Below are 24,435 nucleotides of genomic sequence, written 5' to 3'. Positions count from 1 at the left end.
ATTGGCTGATTGATAGAAAACAGAGAGTAATGGTGAATGGTTGTTTTTTGAACTGGAGGAAGCTTTTTGTTGTGTTCCCCAGGGGTCAGTGTTAGGATGCCTGCTTTTCTTGATATACATTAATGACCTAAACTTGGGTGTACAGGGCACAATTTCAAAATCTCCAGATGACACAAAACTTGGAAGTATTGTGAACTGTAAAAAGAATAGTATTAAACTTCATAGGGACAAAGACAGGCTGGTGGAATGGACGAACAAGGCAGATGAAATATAATGCAGAGAAAAGTGTTATATTCTGACAGGAAGGAGGAGGGGAAGCCATATAAAATAAGGGGTACAATTCTAAAGGGGGTGCAAGAGCAGCAGGACCTGGAGGTATATATTCACAAATCATTGAAGGTGACAAAGCAGTTTGAGAGAGTGGTTAATAAAGCATGTGGGATCCTGGGCTTTATAAATAGAGTCATACAGTACAAAACCAGGGAGTTATGATAAACCTGCATAAAATACCCGTTCGGCTTGAACTGGAGTATTGTCTACAGTTTTGGGCATCAAACTTTAGGGAAGATGTGAAGGCATTAGAGAGGGTGCAGAAAAGATTTATGAGAATGGTTCCAGGGGTGAGGATCTTCAGTTACATGGATAGTTTGGAGCATCTGCAGTTGTTCTCCTTGGAGAAGATTGAAAGGATATTTGATAGAGGTGTTCAAAATCATGAAGGGTCTGGACAGAGTAGGTTAGGAGAAACTGATTCCATTGGTGGAAGGATCAAGAACCAGAGGACACTGATTTGACTGGTAAAAGAAGCAATGGTGACAGGATGAAAAGCAAGTGGTTAAGATCTGAAATTTACTGCCTGAGACCGTGATGGAAGCAGATTCAATTGTGGCTTTCAAAAGATAATTATCTGAAGAGAAAAAAAATTGCAGGGCTACAGAGAAAAGGCATGGGAACAGGACTAAGTGATAAAAGCAGAAAACTGCAGGTGCTGGAAATCCAAAACAATAACAGAAACAGAAATACCTGGAAAAATTCAGCAGTTCTGGCAGCATCGGCAGAGAAGCACAGTTAGTGAGTTGCTCTTGCAGAGAGCCAGCAGACATGCCAGACCAAATCGCCTCCTTCTGTGTTGTAAGATAATTAGCCATAGTAAATGAGGGACCATAGGCATCTCACTCTGTTAGCGAGAGAAAGACAAGTATATAACTTGAGGGGTACCATTCCACATCAAGCATGGGGCAAGCCTCCGTAAACTACCACAGCCAATACAAGGATTAAACCTGCATAGTTCGCATCATTCAGCACCACACTCTTGTCATCTAGCCAAATGATCTAACCAATCCCCACTCTGTGCCATAACCATTCTATGATTCTATATTTTTGGTAATATGTGTACATTTACCAGCAAGGGAAAATAGAAATACTTTGAGGTACCATGCTAAGAAAGAAAAAAAAAATATTTTTAATCAGTTACTCCATCTCATTAACTTCACCGGTTATGAGAATGTTCTTTGTATGCCGAAGGATAAACTGTGCATAATAATATGGATAAACAGTTAACTATTCAAATAATACTTTGAAGTTTACCCAGTGAAGTAAGATTGTGATGATTGTGAACATTTCTGTAAATCTTTCTTCCTTGCCTAAAGTGTTTTATTAATTATGAGATTGTTATAACATTATGAAAGTTATAACCAAATATTCATAGTCTTTGAAACAATTTATGGATAAACAGAGGAACTGGAAGAAGGAACAGATAAATATGCAGATATGAAACTGTTCAGTGTGTTGCAGTCCAAGCATTTCCCATACATCAGCCCCACAAGCTTCCTGTCACCTAAGGCCCCAAGAGAAGCAGAGTAAGCAGAGTAGGTTTCAGGCATGTTGGGGCAGAAGGCATATCTTGACGGCATGATTGAAGGCTGCATTGCCAATTATTAACTATACTAGATTAACTTTGTCATTCACCAATTGCGGCAATTGCAAAATTCAACGCAAGCACTAACCTCCTCAGCTCAGGAGACAACCAATGTTTCATGCAGGTGTCTTAGCTATAATTCCATCAGGTCTGCTATCAAAACAGTCCAAAACTGTAAAATGTCTGGTTGTGCATCTTTGGTCTGCCAGTACAAAGACTTTGGTGTAAAATTTACTCTTTTATGCTGAACACATACTTGGAATTAAAGTAGAAAAACAACTTGCTTAAGAAAATACAGATGAATAGTGCCCGTGTTTTGTATGCTATTACTGACCACAGTGGTCCAAAATGAGGTCCAGCACATGCACGCACACAATTCTGATATAAGTCATGCTGCATGTTATTTTGGTGAGGGCGTTAGTGTGGGCACAGTGGGCGTCTGTCCGAAGTCTGTAGACAGATCATGAAACCAATCAGCTTGCAATACTGATTTGATGCCAGTGCTGCCATTTTGGAGCAATATTATAGCTTAAGTCCACTCCTAATCACATACCGTGATCAGCAGGAATGCTCACCGCCACTACCAGCACTATTTAAAAGGATTCTAACTACCTTCAGGTGTTGATTTGATTTCTACTGGCTCTTGTTACAATTGTAGAAGTGTTTGGTGTTTTCTAGAATTCTTTAATGTTTCTAAAGCCTGCAGGAAGTGATGTAGCAGGTGCTGAAGGGGTTGGACTGCCTTCAAGACTTTGGCACCAACCAAATTGTCCCAAACATGGGTACAGTAGTAAGCATTTCTCTTGGAACACAGCATGACTGGGAGAATGAGCAGAGGCAATACAGAGCAGAGCCAGTTGCTAGAAGAAGGAGCAGGGAAAAAGAGCTCTTAGCAGGAGACCAAATCTGCCCAGGATATTCAGGGAGCAATCCTACCTGAACCTCAGCTGGGAGCAATCCTACCTGAACCTCAGTAAGGAACAATGTGCCAGACATCTATGTTTTAGTAAGTCTTTACTGAGATCTGTTGCAAAACAGCTCATCAGGCTGCGATACCAGTAAATGCAACCTCAATTTCCCATTCACCAAGAGTCCCACATTCCTTACCTTCCCTCAGCTGTCACCATAACATTGACCCTGAGGCAAAAATAAAAGCTACTGCAAAATAAACATTCCAAACCAAACTTATAAATGAAACCATGCAACATTACATATAAATTTAAACTTAAACACCCTTGTGCATTTGCTCTGTGACTTGTTATCTGTGTGCCTTTGTCTGGCCTGATGCTTCTGTGCAGTTCTACCCAAATGGCTGCAGTATGGTTGGTAGGAGGCTGCTGATTTCATTGGAGAAAACTGCAGATGGCCTTGCAGGATGATCTCGAGCAGCTCTGGGACTGCACCACCTCAGCCAAGGTGAGAGCATTCTGGGCTGGCTGACTGATGGGCAACAGCAAGGACACTAGCAGAGTGGCAAGGTGAGAGGACAAGTGCTGTCAGTCTGAGTGTGTCATGAGCAACTGCCACTATCCTGGGGCAGTGCCTCTGCAATCTGCATGCCCCTTTGGGCACTGGAATCCTCATTGATGATGACAGCGGTCTGAGCTTGCATGGCAGCAAGCTGAGCTTCCTTTGCAGCACCCAGACTTTTGTTGAAGCTGCTTATTTTGCAACAAAAACTGAGACATCAACCATCAAGTATTGCATCTTGGCTGAGACCACAAGTGTGCTAATGGATTTGATCCCACTTCCTGGAAAACATAGACTTCAAGCTCTGCGTAAAACCCTATGCCAAGTTGGTGCCGGACTCCACCTTGCTCCTTGACATTAATGCAAGACTTTTGGGCATTTTGTTGTCTATACCCATAAACCTTCATTTGTAGTATGAGTCATTGACATCCTCATCTGAGTTTTCAGCAACAGAAGTCAAGTGAGCTGGTGTCTGCTGGGTCCTTGCTCCACGAGTTGACTGCAGTACACTTGTGCTTGTTGTTTCACCACAAGCAGATCCCTCCTCTAACCCTTGAAGATATCTGCAGTGTCAGTATCTTAGCTTGTAGCTGTGAATGTGAAATCAAATGACAATATGTTCTCATCATTACTCTTTTCATGATGTTCCTTCGCTGCCTGGCCAGATTGCACTTCATGGGTATTTGAAAGGTAAAAGGTACAAGGGTAAGGTTGTGGTGAAGGGAGGGGGCAAATGTAGAAGATGTATGTTTACAACATCTGCAGCTTGCAAGACAGAAGAGATTCTGAGATGAGAAGGAAGTGGGAAATGAAAACGAAGATTAAGTAAACATTGGAGGAAACTGTCGACTTCAATGGTTCAACTCAGGGATGGGCCATGACCTCAGCAATGGCCAGCACCATCTTCTCCAAAGGGAGTTACAGTATGTGGGTCCACCTCTCCCTTTGGGTTGTACAAAACCTTCTGCAAAAGAAAGGGAAGAGTGTTGGTGAATGTTGTACAATAGGTTTGGTTGATATGGCTGTCATGGTTGCATAGCTGGCAGTATGTGCAAGTTGTGAGATGTGGGTGCGAGGCTTTCAGCAGTGCTAATACGTGAGGGTGAGATGAAGTGTTATGCATGTTAGAAGTTAGTCCTGATTGATAAGTATTGCTGGTAGTTAAAGGATGGGCAGTGTGGTGAATTGAGCAGTAGCTGAAGCAAGTGGTGCAGTTGATGGAATATGTCATTTGGAGATAAATACAACAAAGGTTATGAGTCCTGACAACGATAATAGTACTGAAGACTTGTGCTGCAGGACAAGCCATGCCCGTAGCCAAGCTGTTCCAGTACAGCTGCAAACCCAGAAATGTGGAAAATTGCCCAGATACGTTCTATTCACAAAAAGCAGGAAAAATCCAACCCAACCAATCAACCCTCTCTCAATCATCATCAAAGTGATGGAAGGTGTTGTCAACAGTGCTTTCAAGTGGCACTTACACAGCAATAACCTGCTCACTGACACTCAGTTTGTGTTTTGCTAGGGCCACTCAGCTCTTGACCTCATTTCAGCCTTGATTCAAATATGGACAAAAGAGCTGAACTCAAGAAGGGAGGTGACAGTAACATCAAGGCAACATTTGACTGAGTGTGGCATCAAGGAGCCCTGGTAAAATTGAAGTCCATGGGAATCAGGGGGAAAACACTTTACTGATTGGAGTCATACCTGGTGCACAGGAAAATGGCTGTGGTTGCTGGAGATCATTACTGCAGGAGTTCCTCAGGGCATTGTCTTAGCCCCAACCATCTTCAGTTGCTTCATCAATGACCTTCCTTCTATCATAAAGCCAGAAGTGGGGAAGTTCGCCGATGATTGCACAATGTTCAGCACCATTGCAACTCCTCAGATACTGTAGCAGTTCATGTCCACCTAGACTATAGTCAGGCTTGGGCTGATAAGCAGCAAATAACATTCATGTCACACAATGACCATCTCCAACAAGAGAGAGTTTAACCAGCTCCCCTTGACATTCAATGGCATTATCATCACTGAATCCACAACTATCAACTGCCTGGGGATTACCATTGACCAGAAACTGAACTGGATCAGCTATATAAATACTATGGTTACAAGAACAGTCAGAGATTGGGAATTCTGATGCATGTAACTCATATCCTGACTCCCAAAGCCCATCTACCATCTAAAAGATACAAGTCAGGAATGTGACAGAATATTCCTATCATGAAGATATTAATGTATATAATGTTATTGGAAATTATTTTAAATTGGACTTGTAGTAGGGTCTGTGTCTGTGGGTGTGAGTCTGTGTGTCTTAATTGGATTAAAGCCAACTAGTCTGGGTCCTTTGATGTATAGTAGTTTTGAGGTGTTAAACAGTAAGGTAGAGGGTACATTTGCATTTTGTTGAGTTGAATAAACCATTCAAAGACTGGGTGTGAAATCTTGCACCTAGCTAGGAGACACCAAGCAATATGTTTATATTACTAATAAAATTGGTACTATGAAAGGGGTTTTATTGTTAGAAGACGTGGAGTTCAAAAGGCCAGGTGATACAATGAGAATTTGGATTCAAAGAGAAGGCTAGGTATATACAGAAAAAGAGTTTTGTGCGTGTGGGTCAGAGGCATGTAACATCTAAGCAGCCCGTAAGCCTTACAACAAAGGAAACAAATTGCAAGGGATCTCATTTTGAATTCATAAGATAAAATGTTCTTTGCCTAGTGTCTGTTTAAGCCTGTAAGTTATTGTTGCTTTGGCGAAGATTTAGCTAGGACTGATAATTTGGAGATTTGTTTAAGAGATATTATGGTAGTAATCTGTAGACATATACACAATTCCTTGTTAAATTAATAAATGTTTAATCTAATTTATAGAGGCTTGATGGTTTCACTTCTGAATTCAGAACTGCATCTCCAACATACCAATGGAAAATATAGGTTATGACAGTTGTTTTAAGTTTCCCTCTAGGATTTTAAATTACTCAGCCTTTACCAACTGCTGTGTTATAACAGTTCCACTTGCCTGGATGAATGCAGCTCCAACAACACTCAAGCTCTACACCATCCAGGACAAAACAGTCCGCTTGATCGGAATCCCTCAAAGTGCTTCCTTATTCTCTGCCTTCTATCTTAATTGGAAAAAGTCTTGTCATCACTAATTGCAATTGTTCATTACCCTTTTATTTTCTAATGCTATCTCAGAATTTACCGAATTTTAGCCTTTTTTTTATTTTGGGGTCAGCTGTGGCTCAATGGTTGCACTCCTGGTTCTAAGTGAGTGGGTTCAAGTCCCACTCCAAAAATTTGAATACAGAATCCAGGCTGACATTGCAGGGCAATACTGTGGTGGTGCTGCAACGTTGGAGAAGCCATCATTCAGAAGGGGTACTAAACCAATGCCTTGTTTGCCTTCTCAGGTGGATAAGACATATTCCAATGTGCTATTTTGAAGAAGAGGTCCTCTCCCCAGTGTCTCGGCCAATATTTATCCTTCAACCAACATCACTAAAACAGATTATCTAATCATTATCATATTGATGTTTGTGAGATATTGCTGTGTGCAAATTGCCATATTTCCTACAACACTAACTGCACCTCAAAAGTACTTAATTGGCTGTAAAGCACTTTGGGACTCCCAGCGATCATAATAACTGCAAGTGTTTTTATTTGTTCCTAGATTTTTGAGAATTGAGTCTTTTATATTGGTGAATTGTAAAATACAATCAAACTGCCTAGATGACAATTCATCCCAAACTCTCCTTATTCTCCAAGGCTTCCTTATATATCGATAATGATTTCAGAATAATCATTTTTCCCACATCACAATTATGTTAAAATGTTTATCTAAAGGATCTTATTCTTGTTCTTGGATCTTATATTGTACAGGAGACTGCCCAGTTCCAGACGTCTTTTTCAAACTTATAATTAAAATATTTATTGCTTTCATTAACAATGCATTTTGAGGAAAATATATCAACTAACGTGAGGTGATCAACATTACAACAGAGAAAACAAATCTTGTAAATAGTTAACAATTTGAGGAATCCAAAGCTGCAATACCTTGAAGAAAATGTAGAAAGGGGATAATGGAAATGTTGGAGATAACAGATAGTTGGTGCGGGGGGAATAGCATCAGTGGTCGAAATTTTGTGACAAGATGCTAAAAAAACTAAACAGGAAAGACATGATGAGTATAATTTATATTGGTCTTTATGAGAGAAAATGTGTTTAATACTTGTTCATTGAGTAGGACTTACCATTTCACTGCCACTTGGCAAGTAATTAAATCAATAAAAATAATAGGAAATCAATTGATGAGAGCACTGACTGGCTCTCCAACATTTTCCTTGGGTAAACTGTTTCTGACTTTGCCCATGGAGCAGGGGAAGACAGTAGCGAAGAAAACCTGCATACCAATTAACCTGTACCACTATCGCAAACCATCAACAGGATTCTCAGATGTGGCTTTAATGCAGTTCTGAAAGCAAATTGTCTGCTAGATATCCAAAAAAAAAACTAGTAATAAATAAATAGAACGGCATGAAAAGGAAATAGGGGGCGAATAAAGAGAGAAAAGCAACGAATAAAGGAGTATTTTAAAAGTGACAGCTTTCCATTTAACAGTCGGGCTGGAATGAAGTGTTCAGAAAGTTTTTTTTAAAAAGAGCTGATAACTTGCTTCCAGCGCCTGTGGAAAGCGTACTTTGTTGGATCGGAGTTTGTAGGGTGAGATCACGTGAGGAGAGGAGCCCTGGAATTCAGCTCAGAAATGGCAAGAACACAGGCTGGAGGCTGAAAGTTTAGGAATCCGCACAACGCAGCCAAGAGACGCTGTCAGTGTTAAAATCTTTTCACACTCGGGTGAGTGCAAAACAGTCTTTTGCCAATCTCGCAGGCTTCTGCTTCAGAGCAAAGAGGAAAATGGACGAGTCTTGCAGATGTCAAGGAGAAAACTTGAGGGCATGTTGTTAAAAAGGAAGGTTTTTGCCAGTGCGGATTTATCGGAAAGCAGCGGAAGATGGCGACTCGATCACCTTTTAGTTGCCCCGGGTTCATATATGAAGTGTTCAGATGCATGTTTAAAGGTTGCTTTCTGCACACTCTTACCATGCAACCCACTTATGCTGTCGGTAAATTTGGCGTAAAATGAATGAGCCAGTCCCTAAGGGAAGCGCGCGGGGTTGAGGGGGTTGGGGGCGGTGTTGGACGTGGGGGGCGCTTGAACTTCAGGCTAAAGATCATTGCTTATTAAAAACAAATGCAGTGGCAGGTATGATAACATTTAAAAACTTGTTATATAGCACTTAGTAAGTGGAATTTTGCATAAATTAAAGAAAATGTACCAGCGATAACTGGTTTTGCTGTATCAGTTATGTGAGAATTTGGGCGTAAAATCAGATTTAATAGGGAGAGAAAGAGCGTTTTGCATTCTTGAGTGTTTATTTACCAAATGACGGCATGGATACGAAGCAGAGTTTCCAGTTTGAGTAAGGAGGAGGCGAGAGGTTCAGTAAACACAGTCCTAATGGAGAGAGACAGATCATCAATCATCTTTATGGTTAGGGAAGGTGAGGGGGAATTTGAGAGGTGAGACCAACCCCAGGTTCTCTGAGGAGGGCAGCATGTTTTTAAACTTTTTTTCCGCTTGTGAGGAAGAGGCGCCGGTAGGGATGGGGGTTAGAAGCGGCAGGGTGGGCCGAATGGTCTCGAATTCTCGGGCTTGTTGATTCTGTGTAAGCGCCGGTCCCGACCCCTCCGGCCAAATACCTGCCGAATAAACGGTAAACACGAGGAAATATATTTTATTTTTTTTAAAACCTGCCAGACGAGTATTAACTTAAAACCAAACCGCATCCAAACTCTGCGTTTCTTTCCTCCAGCACTTTCTGCCATTTAATACCCTGCTCCTTCAGGTTTGTTTACTTCATTTTATTGCAAACCACCCATATTTCTAAAAAAAAAACCGTAGCCTATAGATTGTATTTAAAAATAATTATTACCAGAACGGCATTTCTGATCTTGAGGTGAGATTTCGCATTGAGTGAATTTTCTTACTTTCCTGCAGGTTCCCGATACCCGGACCGAACGCCCTGATAAATTGAAGCAGGGGAAGTTGGTATGATTCTTAAAACCTATTAAGGGCCGCCGTGTAAAGCGAGTGGGAGCTTTTTCCTTGGCCGCGCCGCCCACAGGGTCGTCACTGCCATGGTGACGGGGCCTGGTGCCCTCTCAACTGCTGCCATGGTAACGGGGCCTGATGCCTTATCAGATGTTGCCATGGTAACGGGGCCTGGTGCCCTCACAGCTGCTGCCATGATAACGGGGCCTGGTGCCCTCACATCTGCTGCCATGGTAACAGGGCCTGGTGCCTTCTCAGCTGCTGCCATGGTGACAGGGCCTGTTGCCCTCTCACCTATTGCCATGGCAACAGGGCATGGTACCCTCTATGTTGCTGCCATAGTGACAGGGCCTGGTGCCCTCTCAGCTGCTGCCATGGTGATGGGGCCTGGTGCCCTCTCAGCTGCAGCCTTGGCAACAGGTTCTGGTGTCCTCTCAGCTGCTGCCATAGTAACGGGGCCTGGTGTTCTCTGAGCTGCTGCCATGGGTACGGGGCCTGGTGCCCTCTCAGCAGCTGCCATGGTGACAGGGCCTGGTGCCCTCTCAATTGCTGCCACGGTGACGGGGCCTGGTGCCCTCTCAGCTGCTGCCATAGTAACAGGTTCTAGTGTCCTCTCAACTGCTGCCATGGTAATGAGGCTTGGTGCCCTCTCAGCTGCTGCCTTGGTAACAGGCCCTGGTGCCCTCTCGACTGCTGCCTTGGTAACGGGGCCTGGTGCCCTCTCCGCTACTGCCATGGTTACAGGGCCTGGTGCCCTCTCCTCGGCTGCTATGGTTACAGGGCCTGGTGCCCTCTCAGCTGCTGCCGTGGTTATGGGCCCTGGTGCCCTCTCAGCTTCTACCATGGTGATAGGGCCTGGTGTCCTCTCAGCTGCTGCCATGATTACAGGGTCTGGTGCCCTCTCCTCTGCTGCTATGGTTACAGGGCCTGGTGCCCTCTCAGCTGCTGCTATGGTTACAGGGTCTGGTGCCCTCTCATTTGCTGCCATGGTAACGGGGCCTGTTGCCCTCTCCGTTGCTGCCATGGGGACGGGGCGTGGTGCCCTCTCAGCTGCTGCCATGGTGATGGGGCCTGGTGCCCTCTCAGCTGCAGCCTTGGCAACAGGTTCTGGTGCCATCTCAGCTGCTGCCTTGGTACCAGGGTCTGGTGTTCTCTCAACTGCTGCCATGGTAATGAGGCCTGGTGCCCTCTCGACTGCTGCCTCGGTAACAGGGCTTGGTACCCTCTCGACTGCTGCCTTGGTAACGGGGCCTGGTGCCCTCTCCACCGCTGCCACGGTTACAGGGCCTGGTGCTCTCTCAGCTGCTGCGATGGTTATGGGGCCTGGTGCCTTCTCAGCTGCTGCCATGGTGACAGGGCCTGTTGCCCTATCAGCTGTTGCCATGGTAACAGGGAATGGTACCCTCTACATTGCCATGGTGACGGGGCCTGGTGCCATCTCAGCTGCTGCCATGGTGATGGGGCCTGGTGCCCTCTCAGCTGCAGCCTTGGCAACAGGTTCTGGTGCCCTCTCAGCTGCTGTCTTGGTAACAGGGCTTGGTGCCCTCTCGACTGCAGCCTTGGTAACCGGGCCTGGTGTCCTCTCCGCTGCTGCCATGGTTACAGGGCCTGGTGCCCTCTCCTCTGCTGCTGTGGTTACAGGGCCTGGTGCCCTCTCAGCTGCTGCCATGTTTATGGGACCTGGTGCCCTCTCAGCTTCTACCATGGTGATAGGGCTTGGTGTCCTCTCAGCTGCTGCCATGATTGCAGGATCTGGTGCCCTCTCCTCTGCTGCTATGGTTACAGGGCCTAGTGCCCTCTCAGCTGCTGCCACAGTTATGGGGCCTGATGCCCTCTCCTCTGCTGCTATGGTTACAGGGCCTGGTGCCCTCTCAGCTGCTGCCATGGTAACCAGGCCTGTTGCCCTCTCCATTGCTGCCATGGTGATGGGGCCTTATGCCCTCTCAGATGCTGCCATGGTTATGGAGCATGGTGCCTTCTCAGCTGCTGCCATGGTGACAGGGCCTGTTGCCCTATCAGCTGTTGCCATAGTAACAGGGCATGGTACCCTCTACATTGCCATGGTGACAGGGCCTGGTGCCCTCTCAGCTGCTGCCATGGTGATGGGGCCTGGTGCCCTCTCAGCTGCAGCCTTGGCAACAGGTTCTGGTGCCATCTCAGCTGCTGCCTTGGTACCAGGGTCTGGTGTCCTCTCAACTGCTGCCATGGTAATGAGGCCTGGTGCCCTCTCAGCTGCTGCCTTGGTAACAGAGCTTGGTGCCCTCTCGACTGCTGCCTTGGTAACGGGGCCTGGTGCACTCACAACTGCTGCCATAGTAACGGGGCCTGGTGCCCACTGAGCTGTTGCCATGGGTACGGGGCTTGGTGCCCTCTCAGCAGCTGGTATGGTGACGGGGCCTGGTGCCCTCTCGGTTGCTGCCACGGTGACGGGGCCTGGTGTCCTCTCAGTTGTTGCCATGATAACGGGGCTTGGTGTCCTCTCAGCTTCTGCCATGGTGCCCTCTCAGCTGCTGCCACGGTTTTGGGGCCTGGTGCCCTCTCAGCTGCTGCCATGGTAACAGGGTCTGATGCCCTCTCAGCTGCTGCCTTGGTAACGGGGCTTGGTGCCCTCTCAGCTGCTGCCATGGATACGGGGCCTGGTGCCCTCTCAGCCGCTGCCATGGTGACGGGGTCTGGTGCTCTCTCAGCCCAGACCTGCCTCTAGCCGACAGCTGCAAGACTGACAGCCCTGCCATTGTTTTGGAGGCTGTTTTGTCGTTGGCAGTGGACACCATTGAAACATTGATTAAAGAGATGCAGAAATGCAACAGTGTTGGTTGGCGTCTTCTGCGGCATGGATTACTTGTTTTTTTTAAAAGCAGGTTAAATATGGGGAGAACAATCCCTGTACTGTAGCTTATTGTTTGCATAGTTGTCTTTGAAATTCTGACATCTTGCATGTTAGATTAGTTTTATATTGTTGAATTATAAAAAATCTATGTACCTTATTGTCTGCATTGTTTTCAGAAATTCTGACATTTTGCATCTTAAGTTAGTTTTGTATTGTTGAACTATAATCTGTTCATCATTCTGATGTCAGTCAATTTATAAAGATTATAGAGAGGTGAGGAGCTGAGATTTTGCTTGAAATTTCAGGAGGTCCTTTATTAAATATGCTTCAAATTCATTTTTAGTTTTAATGTAACTTCATTTTTCTTCATACGTTTGCAAAAAATTTTAAAGATTTTATGTTTAAAGCAGTGTTTAAAATGCTCACAAAAATAGTTTATGTGAACCTTTCCCTATTTGCCAATTAGAAATTAAGCTGTGAACCTTGGACATTTCTTCAATGTTTTGTTAGTGAATTCTTAGTCCTATTATGACCATACCCTATTCTCGCATTCAATTTGATAACAAAATGCAGTTCTCCAACCCATTACTCCTTTACCTTTAGTGCTGAGGTGAATGTTAACTATAAATAAAACCTTAAACGAATATATTACTCTCCTAGTGGGCATTCCAAACATAGTATAGAAAGTCTGTCAGCTGAGAGGATGGTACATTTATATAAGAGAGGCACATTTATATAAGACAGGCAATGCTCAGCACTAAACGTGATTTTTAATGATCATCATGTTAAGTTGTGTTGTTTTTAGACAGTTGGAACATTCTGAATATCGATGTAGGAATGGGTTAATGACTGTGACAGTTGAGTTACATTGGTATTCAGTAACTGAGTTAGAAAATTAACCAGTGTAGGTAAATTTTAAGATAAGACAAAGATGGAGTTCTAATTCATCCCATTGTTCCTCCTCTTCATCCTGTTTCTGGATTAGACAGAATAGTCAGCCAATCAGGTTTGACTGCTTAGAACTAAGTTCTGGATGTTAGTGGCAAGTACATACAGCATCAGTCTTCTCAATTCACCAACACAGAAAATAGTCTCTGGCAAGGTAACTCTATTGTTTTTTCTGTCATACATTTCTATCTTTTATATTTGGCAGATTAATACCAGAATCACAATAGATTTTTTCTCAATACATCAATACTTATTAAATGGTACCATCATTGCATGGTTTAATTAAACACCTAAAGTAGTAATAGGAATATTTTCATGATTGCAGTTAAGAAGTTCCAATTTGTAAGGCATTGAAGATAGGCACAGTTGTGTGAAAACAACTCAATTTTTGAGGAGTTTAAAGTTAACTCTTTGTAATAGATTTTCTGTTCACATCTCTCTCCAAGAATATGTCAATACCAAAGATTCCTTAACTATCTTTCTTGAATGACACTGGGGTGGCCTCTAAAATGAGAAATTCCTTACTTTGCCTAAACTTATAATAGTCATGTTTTATTTAATTCATATCTTTAAACTGACTGTAATGTTGTGAGATCATTTTGAAATAGTAATTTACTTTTCCTTTCTTGAATAATGTACTGACTTGGCATCTAGCATACACTTCTTACCATTGCACTCAGCTCTCCCAGTTTGCTGCTTTGTACTAAAGCACAATTAAATAGCCTGTCTGCCTTTAGCTCACTCTTGGGTCTCTACATCTCTCCATTGACAACCCTTCTGCTTTAGTGCATTGGAAGTACAAACCTGCTAATTTGGACATCTCCACATTAAACATTGCACTTTCACCCCTGAGAGGTATGGCTATCCTAACACTTCCAGTCCAGTGTGAAACACATATGTCTCTATTAACTAGAATGCGATGGTTTGGTTATGTCATCAACTGGTGTAATCCTGGCAGCATTTCTCAGCTCTTACTGAAATCAAGGAAGAAATGGTTGTGTTGAGCACAGTGATAGATTCTCTGTGATGTCAGCCACGCACGTGTTGGAGTGACAGTAAAGAGATTTGACTAAAATGTTTTGCATACAAAAGCTATGCTATCAAGTTTTCTGTTTACATTTCTAATTATATTTTTAAAGTGGGAACAATTACAAACCTTATTTGTGCTGGATAGAAATCATTTAGAAATCACAAATTTGAATTAGATAAACTAGAAACGGTATGAGGAAATAGCTGGGGAAAAAATGTAAGGTAAATGGCTGAATGATGGAGTTAGAAGCATCATGATGGACTAAATGGCCTGAAAGTTTTGAGTTTTGAATCAAAAGTAAATATTATTTTTACAAATATCTAATAGGGTGTTTTGGGGGAATCGAGCTATAAATTGTATCAACTTCTGGCTGAAATTTGTGAATTTTGTATGTGTAATCACTCTGTACCCAAAGCTTAGTGAGTGGGAGTCAAACATAGTCCCAACCACTTCATTGCCAGTACAATGGCAAATGTAGAAATATATGCAAAACAATATTTTATTCCACAATGTACATCGCAGACTCTTGCAGCATATTTAATCAAATTACCGCACTGAGGGGAGTGTGGTGACTGATGGGCTGGAGCCCCAGAGTGTGGGAAATTTGAAACTTCTTTCAAGTAAAGGGCTGGATTTGCTGTGGAAAAGGGTCATTGGTTTGGCTAGACATAGGAGAGGTTATGTTATATTATATTTAACCTTTGTATATCTGATTAATATTCTGTTTAACAGTAGTGCTGAAATTATATTAATTGAAGGCTTAGACATGTTCGTCACTGCATAATTATGCTGCAGTAGTTATTAACAGGAGAGAATAATGGGGAATTACTTTGCAGCTGAGAGCTAACATTTCCTACATCTGTTAAACCATATACATATTCTAGTTGCCCTAATTGGATTCTCAATTTCACCATAATTGCTGAAAATATGAATTGAATTAGGGACACCTGCAAGCTGTTGATCCAGCTTCAGTTAATATGCAGTGATGTATGTGTGGTCTGTATATGCACAAGAAGCATTTGTTCTGAAAGAGAGACTTGATGCTTTGGTGTGTCAAGCTGTCACAAAATATTGGAAGGAATTAAAGCCCAGAATTTAGACGATACAATTCCTATTTTACAGGTTTGTGAACATTATGCTCTGGATGTGTGCCATCCACCACATTGGCTAAGGCTGAAGTGTAGGAGACCTAATGACTGTTTCAGGACAGCTTCCCAAAATTGGAATGCTTTGAACAGAGTGGGCATTGGGCCTGTTGGGTTCATGATAACTAAATCTACATGTAGCCTAACCAATAGTCTTTGAAGGTTTCATTTCCATGCATTCAACTGTTTATTTTTAAAAGATTTGTGCATCAAGCACTGCTTAATTCCATCACTTAAAGACGTTTTCCAGGCTATTAGTTTCTAAACTCATTGCAGATTTTGGAAGAGGGCTGAAAATGGGTTTTGTCATGGTTAGTGTGTGTGTAAACATTTGGGGATTGGTTGAGTCAAGAGTATTTTCTGACACATTCAATGTTTATTTTTATGATAAAATATCGCATCAAGTCTGTGTTTGGATTACATGACAGGAAATCACCTTGTAAAATATTTTGTGAGGTGGACTGCAGAACCGCAAAAATCCCTTCTGTGATTTATTAAAATATTTAAACAAGTCACTGCATTCTTTTCCAGGCAAGTTTATTCAATCAATATTCAGTCACAGTGATCATTACTTAACCTTCCAGCGCATACCGAAGGTATGTACTCTTCTAGTATTGGAAGGACTTGACGCATGAAAGCTTCAAGCCCCATTTATGACAAACCCTGTATGTAGAGAATATGCATGCCATCACATGTTAAGTGAAGTAAAATCAGTAGCTTGCAGGTTTCCTGAGTAGCTTTTAAAAGTTTGTAAACATCTCCACCCACTTATTGACTTGTGAACATTGTGACTCACATAATTTGCTTATCGTACTTTCATCAACGATAGCAGGTTAGCATGAGTGTTTCGAATTGCATTTTTCATTATTGTCTGGTTGCCTTTTTAACAAAAGGAAGCAAACTTCTATTACAAGAAGTATTTTATTCATTGCTGTCAGAACAGAGTATCACAACAGTTTCCATAAAATGACAATACTGATCACTTCAATTTTTATATTGACAGCATCATTTTGAACAGGTCCTTCATGTCAAGTGCTATACTGACCATTTTAGCTCAAAATGATTTGCAGTGAAGTACCTTGATTGAGGAGAAAGAAACTAAATGTTCGTGTAAAATTAATTTTCAAGAGAAATTTTGCTTATTTAAAATTCTTAGCCATATATCAAAATGACAGATTGCAATAGTGATGTGAGACCAACGGAAGAGAGTATTTCCTGTAACTTGTTTTTTAGATGCTAATAGATGTATAGGCTTAAATGAAAGGCCAGGTAGTATGTTTGGGTTTGGTAAATTCTGAAATGCAACCAGAACTGATGAAATCATAATTTTTTTTCAAATTTTAAATACTGATCGTCCTTCCCAGCATAGTGTTATAATTATGCTCTGATTTACATGATTCAGAGGAGCAATGAAAATACCATTCAGAATATCAAACAGTTTAACTCGATCATAGATCATGGAGATCATATGATAAAGGAAAGAGGGAAAAAACTGAAACTGCCTGTTCTAACAGAATAGATAAAATAAAACGGAAATTGCAAATGACATTATTAGTACTCAAAGTAAAAGAGATACAGTTAACACAATCATCCCCTTCCTGAAGTGCCAGATTGTGATGGGCCATAGGCAGCATTAGTTTTCTAGTATTTCACCCAAAAAGCAATTTGACATGCTTGAATCTAGCCTGTGACTGTCAACAGCCTGTTTGACAGTCAGAATCAAGCCCAAACCTGCTCTCGTCCATCATTGACAAGCATGCTTCCAAGAGGGAGCACGAGAATGAAGTCCAGGACAAAAATCCTGACCAATCTTTTCACTCTCCAATCCAGAGACAATGGGCGAAATTTTCCATGCCCGCTGATGCCGGGCGTTATGGCAGGCTTAAGTGGACATTATGGCGGGAAGGCCAAAATTTGGTTTCACGATGTTGTGAAACTAATTTGCAATCGTCCACTCCACCTGTCAATAGAGGGCTGTGTTCCCGCTGCAACATGTTGGGAAATTAATTGTAATACATCTGCCTATCATTATGAGCCCAGTTTGCGGGAATCATCGCCCACACTGGAAGACGTGTTTCACAACAGCATTTATAAGGCGTGCTGCACTTTGAGGGGAACTTGGAGGTGAGTGCACAGTAACCATGTGCCGCACTTGCGGGGGTTGCCTGTTGGACCTCAAGATTGAGGCACAGCGCATTCAGGCAAGGGCACAGGCAAGTCACATTTTCCCAGCTGGCTGACAGTGTGGTGCCAGGGCAAGGGCTACTCTGCGGTTGAGGCGAGTTGGGGGGTGGGGGGAAGGGCTGCACTGTGGTTGAGATGAGTTGTAGAGTGGGGGGCAGGGCTGCACTGCGGTTGATGGTAGTGCACAAGCACGTGCGGGGGTGGGGAGGGTTTGGAGGGAAGTGGCCACGCATCAGGGAAACCCTGTATGAAGTGAACATTCCTCCGCAGCTGAGGCAGTTCAGGCGCAGCCACATTGACATGCTTGGAGTCGGGCCTCTAGCTTATCTGCCCACTCAAGCAACACAGAGGCCTGAAAGTGCCACCAAATGCTCCAGATCTTTTCACTCCTCAGGCACAGACTGCAAACTAATGAGCATTTTAGTGGACTGCAGAACAATTCGACAACTGGGCAAGTTGTACAATCTCCTTGTGAAAGCTGGCCATAGAGCAGTCACTGGTGGAGATGCGCATAGCGCCTTTCAATGTCATCATCCCTGTTTGGACCAGTCTCCCCCATGGTTCAAGCCAACAGTGCAGCCTTGCAGTGCGGGTTAGGAGAATACCTGTGCTTGAGCTGAGAGCACGGCATGCAGTCCAGTGGGCAAAGCTGCTGCTAATCAGTCAGGTGGAGTAGGGCAGAGGTGGGTGGGATCTCAGGCAGCCATGCAGCGCACTAAACTCTGGCCATCCAAGTGGTGGCCAGCAGTCTCTGGGATGCATTAAGGGGCCTTCAGATTTAACCAAGAGTGGTCCTTAGCACACCCAAGCTAACCCACTCTTTCATCCTGCAGGAAGAGTACATCAGGATCATGGAGCCTGGTGACCTAGCTGTATGCCTCATGGCCTACAGGAGGGTGGAAACAAAGGAGAAGAGAGCAATGAGGCACCTGGCTGGGCAGCGGGAGGAGCAGCACCCACTAGAAGAAGGTATGGCTGGGGCTCCCACTCACGCTGCTGCGTGAGTGGGAGCCCCAGCCGGCTGTCGCTGGTCAGCGCTCAGCTAGAGCCAGGGTTTACAGATGGCGCTTGTCATTCCTGCTGAGATCTAAGAACCAGTGTCTCCGAAGACTGCGCATGTACAGGGAACTGCTTGGTCACATCCGCCACCTGTGCAGCATTTGGCGGCATGGGGACGTGGACTATATCCACTGCCAGTGGCCGTGAAAGTGACTGTGGCGCTCAATTTTTACGCCAGTGCTTTCTTTCAGGGCTCCAAAGGTGACCTCTGTGGGATATTACAATCCTTCATGCACAAATGCATCCATGAGGTCACGCACGTCATCTTCACGAAGGCACATAACTTTGTGCATTTCGCCCCAGATCAGGAAAGCCAGGATGCAAGAGCACTGGGATTTTCCCAGATCTCAGGTTTTCTACAGGTGCGGGGTGTGATCGACTGCACTCATGTGGCACTCAGATCTCCGTGGCAACAAGTAGTCAACCTCGCCAACTACAAGGGCTTCCACTCGCTAAATGTTCAGCTGGTGTGTGACCACCACAAAAACTAATTCTACAGGTATGCGCACGGTTCCCAGGGAGTGTCCACGACTCCTACATTCTCAGTAGGTCTCAGATCCCTGACGTCTTCAGGGTCCAAGAGGCTGACGGGTTGGTTCCTTAGGGACAAGGGTTACCTGCAGAGGACGTGGCTGATGACATCTGTGAGGCTGCCTCAGACTACAGCAGAGTGAAGGTACAACGAGGCTCATGCAACAGCTCGCAACTTGGTGGAGCAAACCATCGGGATGCTGAAAATGAGGTTCCGGTGCCTGGACCGGTCTGGTGGAGCCCTGCAGCATAGTCCACAGAGGGTGTCACGCACTGTCGTCGCCTGCTGCGCCCTTTAAAACCTGGTACTGCAACAGGGAGAGGAGTTGGCTGAGGAGGAGATGGAGAAGCTGCACATCTCCTCTGATGAGGAGGATGTCATTGAGGATGAGGATGAAGGCGATGAGGCCATCGCTTAGGGCAGATGAGGCAGGCTTGTTCGGGAAGCCCTCAAAACTGCGAGATTCGTGGAGGATGATGACAATATGCAGTGAGGAGATACCATAGATCCTCACATTCCATCTATGAACGTTTGACTCCTGCCTGGCTGACGGTGGCACACATACCCTCTGTGATAAGGCTCCCATCATGGAGATGCAGCAGATGCCCATTGTCCCTCCAGGATGATGGTGACGACATGCAGTGAGGACACTCCATAGATCCTCACATAGTTTATGTGAATATCTAACTCCTGTCTGGCTGATAACACCTCGCTTGTGTTCTGTGAACAGAGTCATATCATGGAGATGCAGTGGGGAAACTTTAATTTCTCCTGATCCTATGGCATCCTATGTGAACTGACCCCTTCAGGACCGTATTGTCACTAGACACAGATACTGATGAGATGGGGGCGGCCAGCCGCAGCTCAAAGGTGCTGGGAGCACTCAGAGAGAATGATGGAACTCTGTACTGCTGGCCCAGAACATTTGGGCAGCAGTGATAAGCCCCATTGAGGTGCAGGCATGACTGATGTGACCAGCGACAGATAAGGCACACAATCAGTGTGCTGGGAAGGTTGCACAAAGCACAGGGAAGAGACCCTGGACTGAGACAGCTGGCTTTATCTTGTGCAGGGACTGAGGTTTCACATCTGAGTGATACAGACCCTGCTCATCAGAACAAGGGGCCATAGACAAGGAGACATTCTTGGGAGTTTATTAACAAAATGAACATTATGTACAAGCGATTAACTCCTGTGCCCAGGTTGGGCAACTACATATTCTTAAACTTTCTAACCCAGCTGCAAAGTCTTGGTGGCCCCCCCCCCCCCCCCCCCCCCCCCCCCCCACCACCACCACCACCACCACCACCACCACCACCCTCGATATTCACAGTGGAAGTTGAGGCAGCCTGCTGACTGCTACACCCTGTCTGTGATGACCTTGACGGGCATCCTCTGGAGGGCTGAGACCTGGAGGGCCCCGGCCTGCTTTCGGGGTCCTGCTATGTGGCAGTGGCGCCCTCCTCAGCCTGTGGAGCTGGACTTGCTGGGATTGCAGGAAGAGGAGATTCAGATTGACCGAACACTGCTGGAGTCACCTGGGTGGATGGCCCTGGGGTGTGCACCTGTCGATCCTCCTCCCTATGGGTGCCCGAGGGCCCCTGGCTGACTCCATGAGGAGAAGGGGAAGCTGGAGTGAGATCGAGCTGCCCCCGTACCCCTCTTGCATTGACACTGTTGGAGGCCAACTATGGCGTCAGTGGTGGAGTTCATCCTGTGCAGGATGGATGTCCTGGACCAAGGTCTTCATGGCAGCTGCTATCCTACCAATGTTGACCTCGGTGCATTTGCATGACAGTGCTATTACCTTAGACTGAAGGTGGACCGACCCCTCCATCGTGCCTTGCAATCTGAGGAGTGCAGCAGACACCCCTTTCTGATGTTCCCAGGCTTGCCTTTACAGCTCCAGCAACTGAGATATGACAGAGTCCAGAGGCTTGTCACCTAACTCAGACTCAGCAGATTTCTAGTTCCCAGCTGTCCTCCGTGTGCCGGAGACCTAGGAATTTCCTGCCGCTGCCTGCTATGGATCAGACAGTGCGATGTGCTCAACAGACTGTGATCCCCAGGCAACTCTCAAGTTTGATCCCACTGAAATATGTGTCTCTCTCTGGTGGAGGCTATGGGTGAGTGTTGTGACGGGCCTTATCAGATCCCTCTTCTGAGTTATCTTCAGGGCTTGGGTCGAGGTCCTGGGTCATGGACTCCATCGGCTGTTTCCCAGATGTGCCTGTGAAAGCAAGGGGAGATAATTAGTGCATGCCAGTGGCCTGTGAAACAGGACACATCACTCACAAGATGGTTATCTGAAGGATGTTGCACTGCTGGATCCTCACTTGGTAGAGCACCACCGCATCAACACAGGAATGGCCCAGGTCCTCGCCAGCCAGCTGGATGGCTCTGTTTTCAAAGTCTGTGAGGACTTTGATTTCAGGCATTCCTCCACCAGTTTGCGACCTCTTCCTCTTGTTGTGTGCCAGCTTGTCCTGCAGAAATAGAGATGGAGAGAGTGTATGCAGGACGCCTGCCAGGCCAGATGATAAATATGCCTGGCAAGTGTGGGTGGTGAGTAGTACCAAGGACGGGATGAGGACAATGAAGGTGTGTGAGAGAGAGTGAATGGTGATGTCCCTAGAATTGGCAGTGAGTGAGGGTCCTGTGGATGTGTGATGGGTTTATGAGTGTGTGAGTTGAGAGTGATAAGAAGAGTAACTTACCTTGGCGGAATGGAGGAGATTTTTCATCCTTTCTTGGCGCTGGGTGGCTGCCCTCTTTTGCAGGGTGTTGGCACTGACCACTGCTGCCACCACCTCCCAAGGCAGATTGATGATGTTGCTGCCCCACCTGCAGCCAGAGCAAGGGTACAGGATATCACAGCGAGCCTCCATTGCAGCCAAAAGGCATTCCAGGGACGCCTGGGGGCGGGGGCCTGCAGTCCTCTTGCCTTTCGGAGCCATGTCTTCTGTGCAGCAGTCCTGGGCTGGAAGCACTGAGAGATGTGTGCGTGGCTGCGCTTTAAATATGGCTCCCGGCATGAGGTAGCAGCGAAGTGACAGCATGGTGGGCAAATCGGAGGTCATCCGCCAGCGAAATGGCATGTTTCCTGGGAATGCATGATTAATGAGGCAGGATTAGGATGATAAGGCGTGAAAAGCAGCCATGGCAGCTGGTGGGTAAAATGTTCTTTTTCCTGCCCGCTACCGTATTTAGTGCAAATCTGGGACGATACCGGCCAGTGGTATCAGTTGTAATGCCACATTGTCACCCGGTTTGAGACCAGTTAACATTACACTGAGTGTACACAGGGATCAACTCAAGACCTTGCTGCCCTATTTAGTAAAGTGCCAATTTACACATTGAATGTACTGTCAAATATCTACTGAATTATCAGACAAAGCATGCAAGTTAAGATTTTTTTTTGTTTTTATTCAATTTCGAATGTTAAGAGAGGACAAGACTGCAAAGATTCAGTTTAAACCTTGTTTAATAGGTTGGCTAGGATCCAGCTAGAGTATGGACTCCATCAGTGTTTGCATTTAAAAAAGATCTATTGCACATTTAAGAAAAAAACTTGAATCATTCTGCATTCAGTTAGTTTATAAAGACTTATTTATCCAAACATTTCAACTGATACTGCAGTTTCATAATGTGTTGTAGTTTTTTAAGTGGCTGTTCTGACTAAAGCACTTTCCGTTGATCTCCAGGCATGAGAGAACAGCTAGGAGAATGCAGTTCTCTTTCTGATAAATAGAAATTGTGTATTACCAGCAAGAATCCACTCTTAAAGGTGGGGCTTGGGGCGCCAGTTGGAGAAATGATGGTACTGTGTTGTATCTCCATCTCTAATCTGCTTTCCTTTTTGAGTGTAGCTCCATGGTGGAACATGAGTAAAAAAAATTGATGATCTTTTTATTGATTTAACCAAAGTGAAAACCCACAGTGTAGCACCATCTAGGTTGAATATAAAGAAAAAGTGAAGTAAAACAGCAAATAGCGATTAGGTGATGCTCAGTATGAATTGAAGATTGCCACTGGAGGAATGAAATTAAGAGTTTCCATTGTTTTGGGGTCCTGGGGAAAAAATAAATTAGAAGTGAGAAATTGTGTTATGAGTCTTAATTTCAAACAATGGGGTGTACTGTAATAAAGAAGAGCACATAGAGTGGCACCTTTGTAGATTAGCATCGACAAGAAATTTCAAGGTGGCACCAACAACAGGAGCAGTGAAATAATAGCATTACTAAAATTGGGAAACAACAGAAAGCTTGACATACAGCATGAGGTTGCAGGTCAGAAGTGAGTGTCAAATCAGCTATCATATCTGCTCTTTTTGTATCATGTCCAAGAGTGTAAGATTCTACAGAAAGCCCATTCATCTCCTATTCACCGTGTGGAGCTTGAGCCTGATAGAAAGTTGTTGAGAGAAGAAAACAATTTGTCATGAAACAGAAAATAGCTTCTTAGAGGCAGCTTTAGCAATAGAATGGGAATGTGAGATCCAAGGGCATAAACAAGATTAAGAACGTCAACAGACAAAGAAAAACAAAGAATAGATTCATCAGTAACTGCTTAGGCTTGTAACCTATGAAAAGGAACTTTCAACCACCCTCTGATGGGCCCAAACCCCATCCCAAAACCTTGGCTAAGGCTGTTATCATATTGCAGGTGGGCATCCTTGTCATTTTTGGCAAAACAGGGATGCCCACTTGAACATGGGGCAGGGTTTTCATTGTAACACCTTGCTGTAGCATGAATGGGGCACTTGAAGGTCCTTAAAGTTCAAAACTGGCCAGCTTTTAAATTTCCCATTTCAGCAATCAATTACTTTAGGGAAACAGTCTTTTTACAATGACTATCTCCCCTCTTCTACCAAGATCAAGTACTGTAGATAAATGCACCTATTTCATGCAAGTACATTGTGGTGGCATCAAAAGAGACAGAATACGGGGAATTTGATGGACCACTCTGCTAGTCATTCTTCGTTTAGTGATGTTGCATGCAAGGAGATGGGCACTGGAAGCATGCACCCTACCTCCAGCTGAGACTGCAAAGCAAAGAAATAGACAGAGACCCATTGTAACTCTAAATTATGTACCCCTCGGTCATATACCAACGTTATCCACATTCAGTGCCCGAAAAGGTAGAAAGTTCGGACTATTGTATTTTTGAACATTTGAAAGAAACACGATTTTCATTGTT

The 24,435-nt window shown here is 44.6% G+C and overlaps 1 protein-coding gene across 2 annotated transcripts in view; it reads left to right on the top strand.

The window, feature by feature from the left end:
* The first annotated feature begins 8,135 nt into the window (after positions 1–8,135).
* The window catches only part of LOC121289571 (fibroblast growth factor receptor 2-like), a 177,776-nt gene continuing 161,476 nt past the window's right edge, over positions 8,136–24,435 (top strand). Inside the window, exon 1 of one of the 2 annotated variants that reach the window (XM_041209105.1) lies at positions 8,136–8,250. The gene's annotated coding sequence lies outside the window, so the exon portion shown is untranslated. Of the gene's footprint in view, positions 8,251–9,469; positions 9,506–24,435 lie in introns of those variants that run through there. The other variant, XM_041209104.1, reaches the window with a different exon arrangement.

This window comes from Carcharodon carcharias, chromosome 17, assembly GCF_017639515.1.
Source record: "Carcharodon carcharias isolate sCarCar2 chromosome 17, sCarCar2.pri, whole genome shotgun sequence".
NCBI classification, from domain to species: Eukaryota; Metazoa; Chordata; class Chondrichthyes; order Lamniformes; family Lamnidae; genus Carcharodon; species Carcharodon carcharias.
Note: the sequence above shows the minus strand (reverse complement) of the source record. Positions and strands in the feature narration are given on the sequence as shown.